We start from the raw sequence: 22,714 nt of genomic DNA on the forward strand, positions 1-22,714 counted from the left end.
CAGGAAGTAGACACTGCCGATTTATTGCAGGATTTGTATCAGCTGTAACAAAGAAATGTTTTTCTTTAAAGGTTATTATGTTGTTGTGTATCTTTTGAAGCAGTGAGGAAGTTCTGAGTTCAGGTCCGCTTTAATTAAAACCAAACATCCAAAGTGATGTTGAGAGGATGTTTGCTACATACCTGTTGTCTGTTTTGGATGGGCTTCTCTCCATTGAGCTGTCCTGTCACCTGTTTGTGGCTCTGACTGCAGCGAATCGCACACAGAGGACAAAGAAGCAGCGCATGCTCTGGCCACTCGCGCTCCCTGTAATTTCCCGCTCCTGCCCAGATGTGCACAGCAACCAACGCCAGTATAGTGTTATGCATTCTTGACAAGTACATACATTAGCGTCATTTCTCAAGTATGCATGCCCAGAACACTATTGGATGCTGTTCATATTCGGGCAGGAGCGCAAATTGCAGGAACTGTTGAGCAGACAGAGCATCCTCTGATTCTTGGCTGAATGGGAGGCAGAGCAGCACAACTGAAATGAGCCCATTCAAACTAATGATCGCTAGTCAGAGTGCTGGACAGAATGTTTTTTGGTGGTGGTGGTGGTGGTGGTGGTGGGGTGGGGGGGGCGGTAGGTGACAGCAGGCCTAGGGCACTGGAAAGTACAAATCCGGCCCTGTTCCTCTTTGGCGTCCTGGTTTCCATAGCTGCAGAACATCAGTGATCACATGACCGCTGCAACCGGTGGTCTACCTGATGACTTAAGTCCTGCAGCTATTGGAGTCCAAGAGGCCAGTGGAAGTGGAAGACAGATTGCGTATCTCTTCCGACACTGGAAGGTAGTTACTTACGCTCCGCTGTGCTCTACATTATGGGACTACCTTCACTTGGAGCACTTCTGGCTGCCTACACTGTGGGGCTCATCTGGCTACCTTTAATTGAGAAGGGCAGGGCCGGCACTGCCATAGAGGCAAAGAGGGCAATTGCCCCAGGTCCCCGACCTCTGCAGGGGCCCCCGCGTCGCCAACCCTGCTAAATGGTGCTCTTACCTGTCCTGGCGGGTGGTGGCGGCTGCACAGTCTGGGCACTCTTACACTGTCTTCCTCCTTCTCTATGACCAGGCGCATGTTATGTGTAAACACGTGACAGGTCATAGAGCAGGAAGCAGACAGCATGGCAAACAGTGCAGGACTGGGACAGGTGAGAAATTTCTGCTGCTGCTACACATGCAAGGGCCCAGGGGAGCAGTGGGATAATAGCGGTTCAAGGCAGCCCCCCCTTTCAGTCTGTCCCAGGGCCCCTTAAAACGGCCCTGGGGAAGGGGGGATATATCTGGCTACCTATACTCAGTGGGGTTACACATAGCTGCCTACACTGTGGGGGTAATCTGGTTACCAAAACTAGAGATGGGGGTTATATCTGGCTGCTTACGCTGCAGGGGTCATCGTGTGGGGGGTGCTACATCTAGCTGCCTACACTGCGGAGATCAGCTGGCTCCCTATACTCAGTATGGGGCGGGGGATGGGCTACATCTGGCTGCCTCAGAGATGTATCAAGATTAAATTGGGCCTCAGGCAAGGTGGCAGGTTTGGCACTCCCTTATGGTCCTTCTGGTATTCTGAGATGAGAGATGGACCAGAGGGAGTTCAGGTTGGACCCCCTGACACCCACTAGACACAAGGCACATGCCTAGGTTGCCTTGTGGATGATCCTGCTCTTGGCAGGCATCTTCTGGATCTACATCTGGCTGCCTACACTACGGGGTCATCTGGCATGTATGGTAAAACTGATATAGTAACATCCATAATTTTTACCGATATTTTACCATCGCCTAACCTGACCTACTTCTCACTTAAACCCTCTCTTTATCAATGCCTAACCCTAACCAACCCCACAACCGATGCCTAAGCCTAACTTATCCCCTTATGCCTAACCAACTCCCCCCAACCTATGCCTAACCCTAACAGACCCCCAACCTATGCTGATGGCTAACCCTAACTTACCCACTTAGTGATACCTAACCCTAACAAATATCAGGGACTGGAGGTGTCGCCATAGACAGCCACTGTGGGGGGCAACACCTAATACTGGGGGGCACCTCTGGCTACCACATTACAAAAGCCTTCATCTGGCTACCTATACTGATGAGGCTTCATCCAGCTACCTATACTGTGGGGGTCACCTGCCTACCTCTACTTTTTTTAGGGGGGGTGCTAAGTTAGTCAGGGCTAACCAATACTGGGTACCAACCAATACTGGGGGACAACTCTGGCTACCACATTGCAAAGGTAATAGGGGAGGGAAGGGGGATTTTTCACCTTCACTCTAGCCCTAGGACCAATTTAGTGTAGAAACTGCCCTGACTGCGTTCACAATTCAACAAGTGTGACCCCTGCCTAACACTATTAAATAGCAATTAGCACGGAAGCTGTGGGGTCATGTCACACTCTGATGCGACCATGAGCAGTCAGGGTCACACCAAAGTAACTACGTCTATCTCTGCTCACAATTACGACTGTTTTCATCAGTGCAGGTACGTCAGTTTGTTATTTAAAGAGCCGAGTAGATGAGGCTGCCCAGTCACATCCGCATCTCTAAGTTGTACTTGTGTCAGAAATGGGGGCGAGAGTCTAAGTCACCCTCTCTTTTCTGCTTCTGACCGCCTCTGTCTGCCTGAGCCGCCCCCAGATCCCTGTTGCATCCCCAGCAGCAGCAGCAGGAGGAGGAGGAGGAGGAAGGGAGATTTCCCTGGCAGCCTGTACGAGGAGACGAGCTCCTGCTCTGCGAGTTGCTGCAGCAGGTTCCTATGCACAGACTTGCAGAGGCGGAGGTGGAAGCGGAGGCGGCGCTGGGCTGCAGAGAGAGAGAGAGAGAGAGAGGCTGAGGATCTGTGAGTCTCACCACTGCAATGTAAGAGTGGTACCCCTGCCTGCTGGTCTGTCACTGACCCAAGCATCTCTCCATCTGCTGCCCAAGTCCCCTATTCCAGCCTAATAACCCACCACTCACACCTGCAGCACTCTCTGCGAGGCAGACACCTGCCAGGGCTCACTTAGCACTACTTTTGGCTCATGTGATCTGCCAAACCTCCTTCACTGAGATCTCGTTCCAGGTAAGCTTGTCCTTTTTCTTCTTTAATTGACTTGCTTAGGTATTCTGCAGAAGGTCACTGAAAACTTTTGCAATGGAATTTTGGGCATGTATTTATTATTATGTATTATTATTCATTTATTTATATAGCACCGATGCATTACGCAGCACTGTACAGAGTACATAGTCATGCACTGACCGATCCTTAGAGGAGCTCACACTTTAATCCTATTATAGTCATATAATAGTCATAGCCTAATGTCTTCATATGATTATGTATTTATAAAGTAGTGACATCTTCCACAGCACTTTACAGAGTACATAGTCATGTCACTGACTGTAGCTCAGAGGAGCTTACAGTGTAATCCTTACTATAGTCATATGTCCAGTATAAAGTGCAGTATTTATCTATCTATCTATCTATCTATCTATCTATCTATCTATCTATCTATCTATCTATCTATCTATCTATCTATCTATCTATCTATCTATCTATCTATCATAGTCTAGGGACAATTTTAGGGGGAAGCCAATTAGATTTGTCCTGTTTCATCAGATTCTTCCATACAGATGGCCAGTTTGTAATGCCAGCAAAGCCAGATGTCAGCAGGTGCACTGACTAGTCTTCTATGCAAAAATGGCTCCAACTGTCATCATAGTGAGTAGTGCTGAATAGTTTCAGTAAAGAAAATACTACGATGACACTCTGGAAAGCTATAACAGCCACATTTATTGGCAGAGATTTTGTTTGCTGCTATTTTGGGGCTAGAAATAGCAAGGGCTGGACAGTAACTTTACACAGGGCTAATCAGATTGGGAAAGCAATGATTATTTACCTGAAAACTGATTCAGGAATATTAGCTGCCCAGGTCTGATAAGCCTTGTGTAAACTTCCAGCTCCACACTGCAAATCCTGGTCATTGTAGAGCAAGAAAAAAAAAATGTGATGACTGGCAAGTGGGATTTTAGATCACCTCTCTATATACTGGCAGTAAATGGCTGTGGAGTTCTCCGCAGAAATGTCTGTACAGATGTCACAGATCTTACTATCACTAAAGCTGTATGAATCATACTGCTGATTTAAAGGAACAGTCCCCTCAAAATTCACTTACTATTTTGGGAAGACTCCAGTGCGCTGCCCAGGTTTGCTTGTGTGTAGCAGAACTTGTGGAGAACCATGTGATCAGTCTGATCATGTGGTAGATTTTTTACAATGGTTTTATTGAATGAACCATTTTTTCACACAATTCGAATCTCAATGTGTGGATAGCACAAGAGGAATAAAGAGGCTGCTTTTTTTTTTTTTTTTTTTTTTTAATGATTGATATGGCTCTCACAGGAATCTTTCAGTTTTAGCAGTTTGCAAACCACACGCCACTAATAAGGCAGTGGAATCACAACACAGGATCACTGCGTGTGTTTTGGATCTGTGATAAAGCTACATTGAAAGGACACCTGAAGTGAGAGGGATGTGCATATTTCTTTATTTTTAAACAATGCGCATTGCTTGGCTGATCTGCTTATCCTCTGCCTCTTTTTTTTTTTATAGAATATTTTTAGCCATAGTCCCTGAAGAAGCATGCAGATCAGGTGTGTGATTCAGGCATTACTGATGCATGAAAGATGCCAGGCAATTATTATTGATTAAAGGGAACCTGAGACAGGTGGGTTTAAAAAAAATATATATATATACCTGGGGCTTCCTCCACCCCCCTCCAGGCTGATTGCTCCCTTGCCGTCCTCCTGCGCCACCTGGATCCTCCGAAATTCGGCCCAGAAAGTCCTCTGGTCTGGGGCACACTGCACTTGCACCGCCCGGGCTCATGGGTGCTCCCTTCACCAGGAGTGTTCTGCACCCCTGCAGTACTACTGTGCAGGCGCAGAACGCCCTCGGCAATGGGAGCGCACGCGGCTGGACTGCTCCTGCCCCGACTGACCCGGACTGATCCAGGCGGTGCAGAAGGACAGCGAGGGAGCGATCACCCTGGATAGGGCTGGAGGAAGCCCCAGGTATGTATAATTTTTTAAAATTCCCATGTCTAATGTGCACTTTAAAAGGAAATAAATCAGCCTTCTGCCTTCATATCCCACCCAACTCAGGTGTTCTTGAAGAGTACAGGATAAATACAAAAGTCAGTTCATTCCAAATTTTCCTGACCCCAGGTTTTGTAAAAAGTGCACCGATTAGGACTAATTCACAGGGATAGTTCAGCAGCCGATGTGCCGGGGAATGAATGGCCTCCAGTTGCTATGTAATGCAGTCAAGTGGCAGCAATTGTATCCACACATGTCAGCATGACACAGGGTGAGGATAATGTTCAGTCAGCTGCTGCCCACTCACATATATATATTCAGAGGATTGGGCACTACTACACTGCCCTGCAAGCGCCCAGCAGATTTGTGGGAGCAATGAAAGGAGGCAGACGCCCCTCGTCAACTGCCTGTGTGAAAGATCCCAGCCGGATCCACACTATAAGTGCTTTTGTGAGCTCTTGCGTTTGATAAGTGCTTGCTGAGTGCGTGTTAAAAAATCGTTCCTATTCACTTTCATTAAAATCGCGGTAAAAATTGCTGCCATCGCATACTTATTTTCCACGTACACGATTGTGGCAATCGCTTCGATTTTTACCGCGATTTTAATTAAAGTGCATGGGAGCGATTTTTTTAACAAGCACCAATCAAACACCCTTATAGTGTGGATCCAGCCTGATGTATAGTTTGTAGACTAATATCTTACAAATACACTGAATGTAACTAGGCTTTAGTGACACATCGACTATTATTTATATAGTGTGGGACATCTTCCGCAGAGCTGTACAGAGTATATATGGTCTTATCAGTTAACTGTCTCTCAGAGAGGCTCACAATGTAATCCCCATAATAGTCATATGACTAGTGAATGCATCATAGTCTAGGACCAATTTAGGAGGAAGCCAATTAACTTATCTGTATGTTTTGGGGATGTGGGAGGAAACAGGCATGCCTGGAGGAAACCCATACAGACACCAGGAAACCATACTAACTCCGTGCAGATAGTGCCCTGCCTAGGATTCGAACCGGGGCCCCAGTGCTGCAAGGTTAGAGTGCTATCCCCTACGCCACTGTGCTGCACATGTAGGTAGAAAACTTCTCATGCCACAGGCCCGTGCTGGGTGATGTGACTGTTGCTTAGTGATTTCGTAGTCTGAATATTGAATCAAAGTGGCGGTTGTTGCCGTAATAACACAAGATCTCACAGAATAGATAATTAGTTGTTTAATGATTCAGTCTTGAAAAAGTCCATGAGAGTAACGGGCTCACTCTAATGGGAGAGATAGTAGAAATAATGACACTGCTACTGTAGCCGAGAAAGTGAAACAATAAGCTCCGAGCATCAGATTAAAATGTGCTGGGAGAATGTCGTTTATTTTCGATTGTCATTTTGAGTTATGCCAGGGGGAGTCCTAGAAAAGGAACATCGCAGTAAGGACTCTAGCTTGTGATTGGTGCAGATGATGGGCAGTTTTGTTGTGGTGATGTGGGTGGATACATTTTTTTTTTAATTCTTATTAAGATATCACATCTGAACCATTTTTCTGATGAGATGAAGACATCTCTGGGTTGCTGTTAGCAAAGCAGGTAATCTGGATGCTGGCGGAGCTTTGCATAGACCACAATGTTAATTTTAGCTATAGCAGCACCCAGGGGTTAATTTGGGCCCGGCTGGGGCACACATGTAAAAAGGCACCTGGAAAGAAGGGTGCAGGCGATTGCCGCTAGTAAAATATTGCTAAACTTGGCGATATTCTACTACTGCATTCGATATTCTACTACTGCATTTTGATAGTAAAATATGGGTAATATTTACCGATATTTTACTATGGCTAAACCTAACCCCACTCTCACACAGAACCCTTCCCTGGTGGTGCCCAACCCTAAGACCCCCCCCCCCCTCCCTGGTGGTGCCTAACCCTAAGACCTCCCCGGTGGTGCTGAACCCTAAGACCCCCCCGAAGTGGCGCCTAACCCTAAGACCCCACTAGTGGTACCTAACCCTAAACCCCCACCCTTGCAATATGTGGCAATGAAGGTAAATTTCCGCAGGCAGGCTGCCAATTTTTTTCCCCACAAGCCTGCATGAGCGTCTGTACACAGGGGCAAAATGGGTCAGCCGCATATTTTTCAAAAACGCATAAAAAAGGCACATAATGAAAGTCAATGTGAACGCAATGTAATTTGTTTTTATGTGTTTTTCATGCGTTTTAAATGCTTTTTTAAATAAAACAACAAAGTTTTCTGATGTTTTTTCACTTTCTGTTGTCTTCCTAGTGATTTGCATAAAAGCATATCAAAAACGCATGCAAAACGCATATGTGTTTTGTATATGCAAATGCATTAAAACGCAAGCAAAACACAAGAAAAACGCATGTGCAGGAAACAAAGGCAAAACACAAATGCACAGAAAATGCATGGAAAACGCACTAAAAACACACAAACGCATACGCAGTAAAATGTGACCTTTCCTGCACTGTCAAGTGACTTGACAGTGCAGAAAAGGTCACGTGTGCATATGCATTTGTGTGTTTTTAGTGCGTTTTACATGCGTTTTCTGTGCATTTGCATTTTGCCTTTTCAGTACACGCAGCCTTTTCGTGTGGGGTATAGCAGCGGGGGAGGAGAGGGGTTTAGATCAGTGATGAGGGGCAACTGGTAGCAGAGAACACTTATTGAGGAGAAGGGTTTTCTACCCACAGGTAAATTTACACATTCTACTTGGGGTTTTGCCTTAAATGTTGTAAAATGATTGTACCGTATTTTTCGGACTATAAGACGCTCCTGACCATAAGACGCACCTAGGTTTAAAGGTCAAAAACCAGGGGGGAGGGGGGAAATAATATACTAAAGCTGGTGCATCCATGGTGAAGGGGCATCTTGTGGATTATGCCCCCTTTGTACCTCACGGCCCCCTTGTTCCTCTTGTGTTGCCGTGTGCCCTTCTCTGTCCTCCTTGTGTCCTCTGTCCTCCCTGTGTCCTCCTCTATGCCCCTTTGTGTCTCCCTTGTGTCCTCCATTTGTCCCCCTGTGTCCTCCTCTATGCCCCTTTGTGTCCCCCTGTGTCCTCCTCTATGCCCCTTTGTGTCGCCCTGTGTCCTCCTCTATGCCCCTTTGTGTCGCCCTGTGTCCTCCTCTGCATGGGCACAGTACAGGGAGTCACCAACATTGCGTCGGGTTGGAGGTTTGTATTGGCAGGCGTTCAAAAGTCAGGAGCTCCCTGCATTTGGACTATAAGATGCAGTGACTCCCCCCCCCCCCCCCCCCCCCCCCCCACACACACTCACACACACACTTTTGGGGGAGAAAAAGTGAGTCTTATAGTTCAAAAAATACAGTAAGTTTTCATATTTTCATATATATGTGTCAAGTGTTTGTACTATTCCTTCCCACAAGCAAATGAGATAGACACGTATAATGTATTGAATTGATGACATTGAAGTAGCACAGTTGTCTCCTGGGGCACTGTGTATAATATATACTCCACATAATGTTATCACAGCGTCATAACATTTAACCATATCAGATATTTTTATCTTTGCTTCTGATTGGACATTGCCGCCAACCTATGTGCTGTCTTTTGTTTCATCTTCTTTGTGGCATTTACGGGTGGCCCCATTGCCCCTCTGACTCCCCAGTGGTTGTATTCTGTAAAGCGCTGGCAGGTTTGGCACAGGAGCACGTGTGGAGCACTTGCTGCATTGAAGAGAATACGATGGCGTTGTGAGTTTTAAGAAGGCAAAACTGTAGCTGTAATAAACTATTTTGTTGCCATGGGAACCTTTTTTTCTTACTAATTCTCATGTGATGTATCCTTTTATTGCAGTGTTCATTTCATTCTAATATAAGAGATACATCATGACTAACTGCTATACAGCGATTTTGTAATAACAAGCCTGTGGGGCAAGCAATCAGATTCCACCCCTCCACCCCGTAGAGCAGTGAGAACAATAAAAGGTGGTTGCTATGAGTTACTGTACTGTGCACATATAGCTCTTGGAATGAGAAGTCTGTATAAATAGAGGCATGTCAGTACTTCACCTCTGAAAACATATTAACTTGAGAGGCAGCGCACAAGGTGTGCAGAGCTCCTGGCTGTCATAGCGTTCATCTGGCTATTACGCTCTCCATGCCATTCCCTAGAATTGGAACAAGTATGTACAGTACTTTACAGTATATCAATAAAACAGAGCACCTAAATCTGATCTCTATCATTTTCTATAAGGTGAAGATAGCAGCTTCCGCAGCTCTCTAATCGCAGCAGGTGTACAGTGTGATTAGGTATATATACATAACGTGGCCCCTAGCTGGAGTGGCCTGTAAAGGGCACCAGTCTCATTCAGTACAAGATTACCTGGAGAGGGGTAAACACAGAGCATAAATGAGTTGGCTCAGCCATAGGAAACTGTATACTGATGTATACTTTGGGCTTGATTCACAAAGCGGTGCAAAGTGTTTGCACGCCTGTGAAAAGCCATTTATCACGCCTAAACTCAGTTTAGGAGTGATAAGAAGAAACTCGCGCGATCTCCCGCGCGCAAAGTTTTGCGCGCGTAGCGCACCGCGCTGCGCGCGCAGTGTGCCGTGCTTCGCGCGCAGCGTCCATTGAGCCCTATGGGACTTTGCACGCGCTACGCGCGCAAAACTTTGCGCGCGGGAGCTTCGCGCGAAGAGCAGCACAAATCGGTGATAACTCAGCTTTGCACCGCTTATCACGCCTAAAGTCTTTTCGGCGTGATAACTGAGTTATCACCGCTTTGTGAATCAAACCCTATGAGTTGCATACATTTTAAAATAACGCAACTTAAAAAGGGTGGGGGATTTGCTGGTAAAATATTGGTAATTTTTACCAATATTTTTCTATGGCCTAACCTGACTCCACTCTTACTTGAACACCCCCCCCCCTCCGCCCGATGCCTAACTGGTGCCTAACTCTTAGTTGGGGGATCAGTCTTAGTTAAGACTAATCCCCCAACTAATGCCTAACCATAACTGATCCCCCCAACTAATGCCTAACCCTAACTGGTCCCCCAACTGATGCCTAACCCTAATTGATCCCCTGAACTGATACCTAGCACTAACCAATTCCCTCAACCAATGGCTAAGATCCCCCCATCCAATGTCTAGCCCTAACAAAGACCCCATCCGATGCCTAACCCTAACCTATTCCCCAACCAATGCATAGCCCTAACCAATTTCCCCAACCAATGCATAATCCTAACCTATTCCCCCCAACTGATGCCTAACCCTAACCGATCCCCCCCCACCATTGCCTAGCCCTAACTGACCCACCAAGTGATGCCTAACCTTAATCCCCCCAAGCAATTCCAAACCCTAACTGATCCTCCTCAACCTATGCCTAACCCTAACCAACTCCACCCAACCGTTGCCTAACCCTAACTGACCCTCCTCATGCCTAAACCTAACTGTCCCTTCCCCCCACACCGCCTTCAGCTGATATGTTTTTATTAGCGTTGTGCTCCAAATACCCCTGACACTTTTTTAAATAATTTGTCTGAGCTTCCCTTATAAGTCATACACATCTGGAATTACAGGTGACAGGCATGGTCCAGACTTGACAGTAAAGTTTGATTGTGCAATGGGAGGTAATTTATATATATTCTGAATTGATAACATATATATGCCAAGTTTAATTTTACTTTTTTTTTAATTGCAATTTGCAGAATTTCCCTTTGAGAAAATTGTATCTTGAATTGCTCTGCCATTTTAGCCGCTTTGGAAATTGCAGCTACATACAAGGCAATCAGGGTTGCCACCTGATCCCTTTAAATACCGGCACATATGAATTATACATACCTTGTGGCTAGCTAGATGCAGTTTAAGCACTTATTATATGTGAGTAGTCCCAGAACCTGTATAACTTAGATGTGTCTGTATTTAAAGGGATAAGGAGGCAACCCTGAAGGCCATCTGTCTGATGTGCCTTACCTTAATCTTAGGTAACATAAGTACCATTTTCACCATTTCCATCCAAGTTTTGTCCCTGGCTGTCAGTGGCCTCCCCTTTGCTTAGGAGGCAGATAGTGAAAGGTTAGTGAGTGATGTCATCACTGATCGCCACGTCCTGTCTGTCTATCATGAAGCTACATTGTAATAAAAGCTTATGATTTTACTCCACTTACAAATGTCATGTATTAAGCAGTCAGATTAATTAGTCAATGCTTTTATAGTCCTGTGAAAATGTGTTTTATTTTTTGGTGTTTCACACATTCTGAAAAGCAGATTAGAAAACATACAGTTTGCATAGCAGGTTAGTGAATTGGCATATGTGTTGTTACAGTCTCATGCAGAGACTTACAACAGGAACCCAGGACAGCCAAGTACTCAGTACTTGATTGTGAGACGACCTTTCAGCAACTCACACAATGTTCTGATATGGGGAGTGGCGTGCCCAATGAGATCAGCTGTCTCTGGAGATGAGTTTATCCGCCTGACGAATCGATTGAAACTCGGCGGTTGGAATCTACTGTACATACCAGGGCTGTAGAGTCGATACAAATCATCCGACTTCGACTCTTATTCCTCAGTGTATGAAACCTTCGACTCCAACTCCAAATACCCAAAATTGCTCAGACTCCGACTCTTTAGTCTAATTCTTATCAGGGCTGTGGAGTTAGTATGCAAATAATTCAACTCCCACTACACAGTTTATTGAATCCACCAACTCCAGGTACCCAAAATTGCTCAGCAAGATCAGCAGGACTGCCAGGTAACCGGTATTGCTTAACAGGAAATAAATATGGCAGCTTCCCTATCCCTCTCACTTCAGATATCCTTTAATAAACCGATCCCATAGCAGCTATTTGTCATCTGTAGCTGCTATTATGACCGTTATTACTTCATAAAGCCAAGATCAGCAGCACCACTCTTGAAGAAATAGCTGCAAGCTCATATGAGCTTGCAGCTTAACAAAGAAGCATTCGAAACAGCGGGCTGTAGCTGCGTCTAAGCCCATTTTACTGGCATGTGATTTTAATTACGTGTCTGAATAAAGAGCTATTTCTTCAAGAGTGGTGCTGCTGATCTTGGTTTTCTGGATTGGTGACTCTTGGGCATCAGGGTCATATCAGCTTTAGCACACTCCTATCTCCATTGGAGTGCTTGGTCTAACGCTGTGCTATTACATCATGTCATATCCTAATAAGGGGGACTGATGCTCATGATGGCTGGAGGATCATTCACAATATGCATTGTGGAGGGTGTTACATAGAAAGTGTTGCTATGCGAGATGCTACCTTATGCAAAAACGCCATTGCTACTCAAGAGTGCTGACAGCCTTTTTTTTTAAGTACACTGCTTTGAAGTTGCAGGAAAATATAATAATAATAAAAGTCCCATTTGTTATGGTGCTTTTCTGAACACAGTGTGCCTTCCCTTGTCAGATTATCTCCTCGCTTTGTGAGATGGTTTCTTGTGGATGAGCGTTAGAGTCATTTATTGCCTTGGGTCCTGATGGCTAATGATCAGTCCTTAGTACAGTAATTCATATTACAATACAGCTGTGGTGTCCAACAAGTAATATTGTAATATAATATGTTATAGGAAGTATAACACCAGACATCCACAAATGCTTGATCAGCCTCCCAATCCTCAATGCATATAATAATACATTTACATTAATTAGTGGTTCAGAGAGTGTTGTGCATTGTATGTGCCTACTGGCTGTAGTACATACACTGAAAAAGGGAAATTAAAATAGGGTGGGGGGTCCCGGAGGCTAAGGGGGTCCAGCCCTCTGATGCAGAAGAGCTTCATACATTACATCCTTCCAGCAGTGGGACAGGTCCTCCTCAGCATACATGCAAAAACAGCAAAAAACTGCCATGGACTCCGAATTACGTTGCTTTTATAGTAATTTGGGCTCCGCCTATGACGGTGCATGGTGAGCCCAAATTTCCCTGTGCCATTTTGTGCTGTCTCACCTCCTCATTCCTCATTGGTGTAGCCACCTTGTGGCTGTCACATGACATGCAGTGACGGGGGCTGCAAGGTGATAGGCTGAAGAAGATTGAGGAGGACCTGTCCCACCACTAATAGGAGGTAAAGCTCTGGTGCTCTGCATGATTCAGGGGCGGGGGAAGTTTGGAAGCGTTTTTAGGCATAGGCATTACATGCCATTGCCTGGAGCGCCATTGGTCCTGGGGGCGCCATGCCCCTATACCTATACTGAGTTAAGCTAAGTTTTTATTTACTGTCGGACCACTTGCACACTACATGTAATTCCGATTTGCGATTTTAGCGCAATTTTACATGCAATTCTGATTTGCGGTTTTTAATTGGTTCTGCATACTGCATTTTTCTCTGCGTTTTTCTTCTTGTGTTGATAGCATCCAGGGAAAATCGACATCGGATTTGCAGTGTGCAAAAGGCATCAGTCAGTGGCTGCAGAGTGAAATAGAATGATTAATTTTTAATAACATTAAGATGAAGAAAAATAAGCTCCACCCATCTATAGTCATGGCAATTTTATAAGGAAATTTCCATTCAGCTTATGCTCATTCCATCCAGCATGTGAGTCATCAAACTGTAAAGATGCGGCAGTACTGATGGAGGGGTTGAGACTCAGCATCATGCACAGATGTCAAAGGCTTTCACTCAGATTTAAGCATAAAGCTGTCATGTGCATTTCCCCAAACTTACTGAGCTGAGTATTATGCAGTATTATGCTAATTGTGTATGCTAATACATGCAGCCTGATTATGGACAAATCAAATTTCACCTTGATGGCAAGCCATTGGTCCATTTTCAAGCTGCATTTATGTACAAAATTTGCATAATCCTGAATCAACTTGGAATAATATTCATCTCATTGACCATCCCTATTATTCACACATGTTGAAATAGACCCTGAGTGAGATTTATGGTGGAATTTGAAACGTCTTTTCATAGTGACATCCCCAGATGTCTGCCACTTTAATATGTATAAAGGGTAATTGTTTACCACTACCTATTTATAAGAAAGGGTTAATTGTAAGACTTAATTGAACCTCTTCGCCACCCCCTGGACGAGTATCTACCTCCCTGCTTTACTTTTTCACGTGAACTCTTTACTCCTCCCTTGCTACCATGAACTCCCGATCCCTTCTGCGCTCGCTTCCACGGCCGATTTGGGGGGGGGGGGGGGGGGGAATGAATGGGAAAGCAGTTCCCATTCATTATTCCAAGTCCCCGTGAGAATGATCGCCGGCGATCAATGAGATGCTGCGACCATTCACAGAAACCGACCACACATTACTTCCTGTTTAGCGTACTAATAGTACAGAAAGTAATGAAGTAATGCACGAGGACATCTTGTGGCCAAATAGTAACATTATACGTCCATACAATTTTTTTTTCCATAAAAAGTCCCACATTTACATTTGAAATTTAACATTCTCCTATAGTACCCAATTACTTTTTTGTTTTTGTATTAAAAAAAATTAACATAAAAGAAAAACATAAATAGTTACCTTAGAGACTGAACTTTTTAATATGTACAGTATGTCAAGAGAGTATATTACTGTTATTTTTTATATCTTGTGCTTGGAAATAGTGATGGACACAAAATTGAAAAAATGCACCTTTATTTCCAAATAAAATATTGGCGCCATACATTGTACTAGGAAAATATTTTAAATGTTGCAATGACCGGGACAAATGGGCAAATAAAATTGTGAGTTTTAACTATGGCAGCATGTATTATTTTAAAACTATAATGGCCAAAAACTGAGAAATAGTCCCCAGTTAATGAACGAGATAGGGACTGTAGGTTTGTTCTTAACCTGAATCTGTTCTTAAGTCGGAACAATGGGCTATCTCTGTCCCCTGTACCTCCTCTGTGCCTCCAGTGTCGCCCTCTGTGTCACCTCTGCCCTCTGTGCCTGCTTATACAAGTTTAAAAGCCATTTTTTCTTTGAATTTTTTAAAACCGATTTTTTCAAAAACTACAAGTCCAATCTGAAATTATTTTTTTTGGGCTTGTTCCCATGGAAACACTGAATCCATGCCGTTCATATCGTTCATAAGTTGGGCATTTGTAAGTCGGGGACTACCTGTAATGATTTTTTTCCATTTTTTTCTTATTATTACCATTAAAAGGCAGATAGAATAAAATAATTCTTAGCAAAAAGTACAAGCCAAAGAAAGCCTAATTGGTGGCAAAAAAACCCCCAAAATATAGATTGTTTTGTTGTGATAAATAGTAATAAAGTTATAGGCGAATGAACGGAAGGAGCAATATTGCTCTGGCTTTTAAGTGGAGAAAACCTTGGCGGTGAAGTGGTTAAAGGAGAACTTAATGAGAGGCATATGGAGTCTGCTTTATTTATTTCCTTTTAAACAATACCAGTTGCCTGGCTGTACTGCTGAACCTCTGCCTCTAATACTTTTAGCCATAGACCCTGAACAAGCATGCAGCATATTAGGTATTTTTGACATTATTGTCAGATTTGACAAGATTAGCTGCATGCTTTTCTGGTGTAATTCAGACTCTGCTGCAACCAAATAGATCAGCAGGACTGCCAGGCAACTCGTATTGTTTAAAAGGAAATAAATATGGCAGCCTCCATATTCTTCTAACTTCAGTTGCCCTATAAGGAAAAAACTTTAAATAATTATTTAAAAACATAAGGAAAAATATGATAATTTTTCATCTGTTTCCTTTTTTGCATGGACCTGTACCCTTCTTTGTTTTTCTTTATACTTCTTTTTTTCATGTGTATTCTAGTTCTTTAGCACACTGTCTTCCTTTTTGTTCTGTTCTTTTCTTCTACCATCCCTCTGCAGTCTTTATGTGCTGCCCATTCTCTCCGCATCCTGCTATAAGAATGGATAGCCCATGAAGAGCACCTTACATTTTCATACTACACTGATCGTAAACTTGTGATCTCTACAGTCCCTGACTTGTGGGGCCCCTTAGGACCATTGGGCCCTGGGCAATTGCTCAGTTTGACTCTATGGAAGCATAGGCCATTTGCACACCTTCATAGGTGCTGGACCCCAGGAACTTACCATATATGCAGGGCCAGTTCTAGACTTTTTGCTGTTGGAGGCACTGTTGGAGGCAAACTTGTGAGGATGTGCCTGCCCCCCCCCCCCCCGGTTTGGAATGATTGCACATCACCTGAAAGTTTTACCCTCAGTAAAGGTTCAGTATAGGTAGGTAGGTAACCAGGTATACTGTAGGTGCTGTCTGTATAGGGTAGCCAGGTATAGTTGCTCCCAGTATAGGTAGGTAGTATAGTTGCCCCAGTATAGGTAGGTAGTACAGTTGCCCCCACTATAGGTAGTTAGTATAGTTGCCCCCACTATAGGTAGTTAGTATAGTTGCCCCAGTATAGGTAGGTAGTACAGTTGCCCCCACTATAGGTAGTTAGTATAGTTGCCCCCACTATAGGTAGTTAGTATAGTTGCCCCCAGTATAGGTAGTTAGTATAGTTGCCCCCAGTATAGGTATAGTTGCCTTCAGTATAGGTAGTTAGTAGTATTGCTCGGACACCCCCCAATCAGGAATTTGAGTAAATCCAGCCACAGCAGAATCGAAATCTGGATATGCTGTGATCGTGATCCGGATTTGAATCGGAGCTCCGGATTCGACTCAGATTTTAGCCGTGATTTCATGTAGAATCACGGACTTTACTTTAACATTAAGGGCCCATTTCCACTATTGCGGTGCGGAATCGCCGCATATCACCGCTGACGAAATCGCATGCGGATACGATTCCGCATGCGTTTTTTGCCGCGATTTTGCATGCGATTTCGCATAGGCAGGGCGATTTTAACCATGTCACTGCCAGTGTCAATTTACAATACTTTCAATGCGAAATCGCGGGAAAAAACGCATGCAAAAAACGCATGCAATTTCCCTATTAAATACATTGCCTGCGATTCGCCTGCATTCCACACGCAGGCGAATTCTGCAGGGTCTACCGTGCAGAAAAATCCTGCACAGAAAAACGCAAATGAAAACTGACAAGTGGAAACAGTCCCATCCACTTGTATTGCTTATGCGAATCCGCATGCGTTGTCTGCATGCGGATTCGCGCTAGTGGAAACGGGCCCTAATAGAAAAGCACCCATACATGCTACAATCACCAACATTTTTCAAAAAGACCTAATCGTTTTTGAGAAAATTGATTTTAAAGTTTCAAATGAAAAAAGTATTTGTGATTTAAAAACTGGCAAAACCCGCCAACTTTAGCGGTTAATAGCAAAGCCCCGTTACATGCTGGAAACACCAATTTGCAGGATATGTTAAGTAGAACAGTGGGAACAAGTAGGCAACATTTTGTTTCAAAAAGGCCTTATAGTTTTTGAGAAAATCGATTTTAAAGTTTCAAAAGAAAAAAGTATACATGTAAATGCGGTAAATACATTAAGGGCCTGATTCACAAAGCGGTGCTAACAGTTAGCACCCTGGTGAAAAGCCCTTTATCACGCCTAAACTCAGTTTAGGCATGATAAGTTTAGGTGTGATAAGTTTAGGTGTGATAAGTTTAGGCATGATAAGTTTAGGTGTGATAAGTTTAGGCATGATAAGTTTAACCATTTCCGGACCGCAGTGATAGAGATCTACGCCCTGTTTTGATGGGCTCCTGGCTGGCAAGGCGTAGATCTCTATCACCGGCGCCGCCGCTCCCCGCCGCGATCGCGCGCACCGAACCGGCTGCACTTAGCTGTCTTATGACAGCTAAGGCTTCCGGGTATCGGCAGGAGCCGTCACTGATTGGCTCCCTGCCGTGTGATCGCTGTGAGCCAATCACAGCGATCACCCTCCGAAAGGCAAAATAGTTGCCGTTCCGCCTCCCTCTCCGCCTCCCTCTCCCTGTCACTGTGGATCTTGTGTGACAGGGAGAGACGCACAGCCTGCAGCCGTGACAGGCTGTGCGATTTTAGTGTAAAAATAAACTTTTTTCCAGCTCTCCCCCCCCCATGTATCCCTTGATCCCCTCCCAACCACCTATATATAGATCTATATATATATATATATATATATATATAGATCTATATATATATATAGATCTATATATATATATAGATCTATATATATATAGATCTATATATATATAGATCTATATATATAGATCTATATATATAGATCTATATATATATAGATCTATATATATATAGATCTATATATATAGATCTATATATATATATATAGATCTATATATATATATATAGATCTATATATATATATATATAGATCTATATATAGATCTATATATATATATATAGATCTATATATATATATATATATAGATCTATATATATATATATATAGATCTATATATATAAATAGATCTATATATATATATATATATATATATATATATATATATATATATATATATATATATATAGAGAGAGATCTATATAGATCTATATATATATAGATCTATATATATATATATATAGATATAGATATAGATATAGATTATATATATATATATATATATATTACTGGATTGTGATTTTAACCACTTGCCGCGGCAAAGTGGAGCCCGCAACGACCGCGCAATACGCCGATCGGCGGCGGCTCGTTGCGGACTAGCTGCCGGGGATCGCACGCTGGATGTGCCCACCCGCGACGTCAACCCGCCAGCCAATTAGCAGCGGCGGCGGGTTGTTAACCCCCGATCTTCCGCATGTAAAGCGGATAATACGCTTTGTAATGTATACAAAGCGTATTATACAGGCTGCCTCCTGCCCTGGTGGTCCCAGTGATTGAGGGACCACCAGGGCAGGTTGCAGCCCTCCTAGTAAGTACCCAAGCACACTGATCCTGCCCCCTGATCGCCCACTGCACCCATCAGACCCCCCTGCCCACCCCTGGGACACCTGTTTGCACCCAATCACCCCCCTAATCACCCATTAATCACTCCCTGTCACTATCTCAACGCTATTTTTTAGATTAGGTCCTAAACTGCCCCCTGGGGGCTCCTGAACACACACCCCCCACACCCTTAGATCCTCCCTAGACCCTCCCCCCTGTGTACTGTATACATCTATTCTTCCCTATAATCACCCACTGATCACCTGTCAATCACCCATCAATCACCACCTGTCACTGCCACCCATCAGATCAGACCCTAACCTGCCTTTTGTGGGCACCTGATCACCCACCCACACCCTCAGATTGCGTGCAGACCCACCCTCAGATCACCTCTGAAAGTGCATTGTTTACATCTGTTCTCCCCTCTAATCATCCACTGATCACCCATCAATCACCCCGTCACCACCTGTCACTGCTACCCATCAGATCAGACACTAATCTGCCCCTTGCGGGCACCCAATCACCTGCCCACACCCTAAATTAGCCCCCCAGACCCCCTCTGATCAACTCGCCAGTGCATTGCTTGCATATATTCTCCTCTGTAATCACCTACTGATCACCTATCAACCACCCCGTCACCCCCTGTCACCACCTGTCACTGCTACCCATCAGATCAGGCCCTAATATGCCCCCTGCGGGCTTCTGATCACCCGGCCAAACCCTCACCCGCCCCACCGCAGTGACAGAATTTTTTTTTCTGATCACTGCTGGTACGACTTAATTGCCATGTCCAGGTCATGATTTGAGAACATTCCTGCACTTCAGTGCCAATACAACCTGTCATCTAAGAAGCCACCCTGCTTATGACCGGTTCCACAAAATTCGGCCCCTCATAGACCACCTGTCATCAAAATTTGCAGATGCTTATACCCCTGAACAGTCATTTTGAGGCATTTGGTTTCCAGACTACTCCTCGTGGTTTTGGGCCCCTAAAATGCCAGGGCAGTATAGGAACCCCACAAGTGACCCCATTTTAGAAAGAAGACACCCCAAGGTATTCCGTTAGGTGTATGACGAGTTCATAGAAGATTTTATTTTTTGTCAAAAGTTAGCGGAAATTGATTTGTATTGTTTTTTTTCACAAAGTGTCATTTTCCACTAACTTGTGACAAAAAATAAAATCTTCTATGAACTCACCATACACCTAACGGAATACCTTGGGGTGTCTTCTTTCTAAAATGGGGTCACTTGTGGGGTTTCTATACTGCCCTGGCATTTTAGGGGCCCTAAACCGTGAGGAGTAGTCTAGAAACCAAATGCCTCAAAATTACCTGTGAATAGGACGTTGGGCCCCATAGCGCACCTAGGCTGCAAAAAAGTGTCACACATGTGATATCGCCGTACTCAGGAGAAGTAGTATAATGTGTTTTGGGGTGTATTTTTACACATACCCATGCTGGGTGGGAGAAATCTCTCTGTAAAGGGACAATTGTGTGTAAAAAAAATCAAAACATTTTAATTTACAGAGATATTTCTCCCACCCAGCATGGGTATGTGTAAAAATACACCCCAAAACACATTATACTACTTCTCCTGAGTACGGCGATACCACATGTGTGACACTTTTTTGCAACCTAGGTGCGCTAAGAGGCCCAACGTCCTATGAGTACCTTTAGAATTTCACAGGTCATTTTGAGGCATTTGGTTTCTAGACTACTCCTCACGGTTTAGGGCCCCTAAAATGCCAGGGCATTATAGGAACCCCACAAGTGACCCCATTTTAGAAAAAAGACACCCCAAGGTATTCAATTAGGTGTATGGGGAATTCATAGAAGATTTTATTTTTTGTCACAAGTTAGTGGAAAATGACACTTTGTGAAAAAAACAATAAAAATCAATTTCCGCTAACTTGTGAAAAAAAAATGAAATCTTCTATGAACTCCCCATACTACTAACGGAATACCTTGGGGTGTCTTCTTTCTAAAATGGGGTCACTTGTAGGGTTCCTATACTGTCCTGGCATTTTAGGGGCCCTAAACCGTGAGGAGTAGTCTAGAAAATAAATGCCTCAAAATGACCTGTGAAATCCTAACGGTACTCATAGGACTTTGGGCCCCTTAGCGCAGTTAGGGTGCAAAAAAGTGTCACACATGTGGTATCGCCGTACTCAGGAGAAGTAGTATAATGTGTTTTGGGGTGTATTTTTACACATACCCATGCTGGGTGGGAGAAATATCTCTGTAAATGGACAATTGTGTGTAAAAAAATCAAAAGAAATCTCATTTACAGAGATATTTCTCCCACCCATCATAGGTATGTGTAAAAATACACCCCAAAACACATTATACTATTTCTCCTGAGTAAGGCGATACCACATGTGTGACATTTCTTTTGCAGCCTAGGTGCGCTAAGGGGCCCAAAGTCCTATGAGCACCTTTAGGCTTTACAGGGGTGCTTACAATTTAGCACCCCCCAAAATGCCAGGACAATAAACACACCCCACAAATGACCCCATTTTGGAAACTAGACACTTCAAGGTATTCAGAGAGGGGCATGGTGAGTCCGTGGCAGATTTCATTTTTTTTTGTCACCAGATAGCAGAAATGGAAACTTTTTTTTATTTATTTTTTTTGTCACAAAGTGTCATTTTCCGCTAACTTGTGACAAAAGATAAAATCTTCTATGAACTCACCATGCCTCTTAGTGAATACTTTGGGGTGTCTTCTTTCCAAAATGGGGTCATTTGGGGGGTATTTATACTATCCTGGAATTCTAGCACCTCATGAAACCTGACAGGTGCTCAGAAATGAGAGAGATGCTTCAAAATGGGAAAATTCAATTTTTGCACCATAGTTTGTAAACGCTATAACTTTTACCCAAACCAATAAATATACACTGAATGGGTTTTTTTTAATCAAAAACATGTTTGTCCACATTTTTCGCGCTGCATGTATACAGAAATTTTACTTTATTTGAAAAATGTCAGCACAGAAAGTTGAAAAAATCATTTTTTTGCCAAAATTCATGTCTTTTTTGATGAATAGAATAAAAAGTAAAAATCGCAGCACCAATCAAATAGCACCAAAAGAAAGCTGTATTAGTGACAAGAAAAGGAGGTAAAATTCATTTAGATGGTAGCTTGTATGACTGAGCAAAAAATCATTTAAGCTGCAGTGGTCTGAATGGAAAAAAGGCTCTGGTCCTTAAGGGTGAAAAGACTGCGGTCCTTAAGTGGTTAAGCACCAACTGCGTTAGCACCGCAATGCACAGCTGATCAAAAGTTTAGCGCTAGCAAAGTCTGGTGCACTTCGCATAGAGTTTAATGGCGCTGCTTTGCGTGCGAGACTTTGCACGCTATTTACACTTATCTAAACTTAGCATGCCTAAACTTATCACACCTAAACGTATCACACCTAAACTTATCACACCTAAACTGGCTTTTCACCAGCGTGGTGCAATGGTTTTCACGCCTAAAGTCTCTAACTGGGTTAGCACCGCTTTGTGAATCGAGCCCTAACTGTCATTTACCCCATTTCAATGTATACTATTTTACTTTGAAACTTTAAAATCGATTTTCTCGTTTTTAGTGTAAGGGGGCTTTACTATTAACCGCTAAAGTCAGCAGGTTTTGTCGGTTTTAATCTCGGTCGTGATCACGGCTAAATCAGTGATCACGACCCGGATTTGGACCACGATCGCGAGTGTATTCGGAACTGAATCCGTGATAGAGAGGCGATCATGAACTCGGATCACAATGTCGGTTAGTGAAAAAATGCTCATGAATCATGGCTATTCCGTGATCACAAGGTCATGATAAGCATCACT

General features: G+C 43.7%; 1 protein-coding gene across 1 annotated transcript in view; it reads left to right on the forward strand.

Annotated features, from left to right (window-relative positions):
- Positions 1 to 2,861: 2,861 nt before the first annotated feature.
- The window catches only part of ANKRD34B (ankyrin repeat domain 34B), a 69,150-nt gene continuing 49,297 nt past the window's right edge, over positions 2,862 to 22,714 (forward strand). The window contains exon 1 of the mRNA XM_068248025.1: positions 2,862 to 3,106. The gene's annotated coding sequence lies outside the window, so the exon portion shown is untranslated. The remainder of the gene's footprint in view (positions 3,107 to 22,714) is intronic.

The sequence above is a fragment of the Hyperolius riggenbachi genome, chromosome 1 (genome assembly GCF_040937935.1).
Source record: "Hyperolius riggenbachi isolate aHypRig1 chromosome 1, aHypRig1.pri, whole genome shotgun sequence".
Classification (NCBI taxonomy): Eukaryota; Metazoa; Chordata; class Amphibia; order Anura; family Hyperoliidae; genus Hyperolius; species Hyperolius riggenbachi.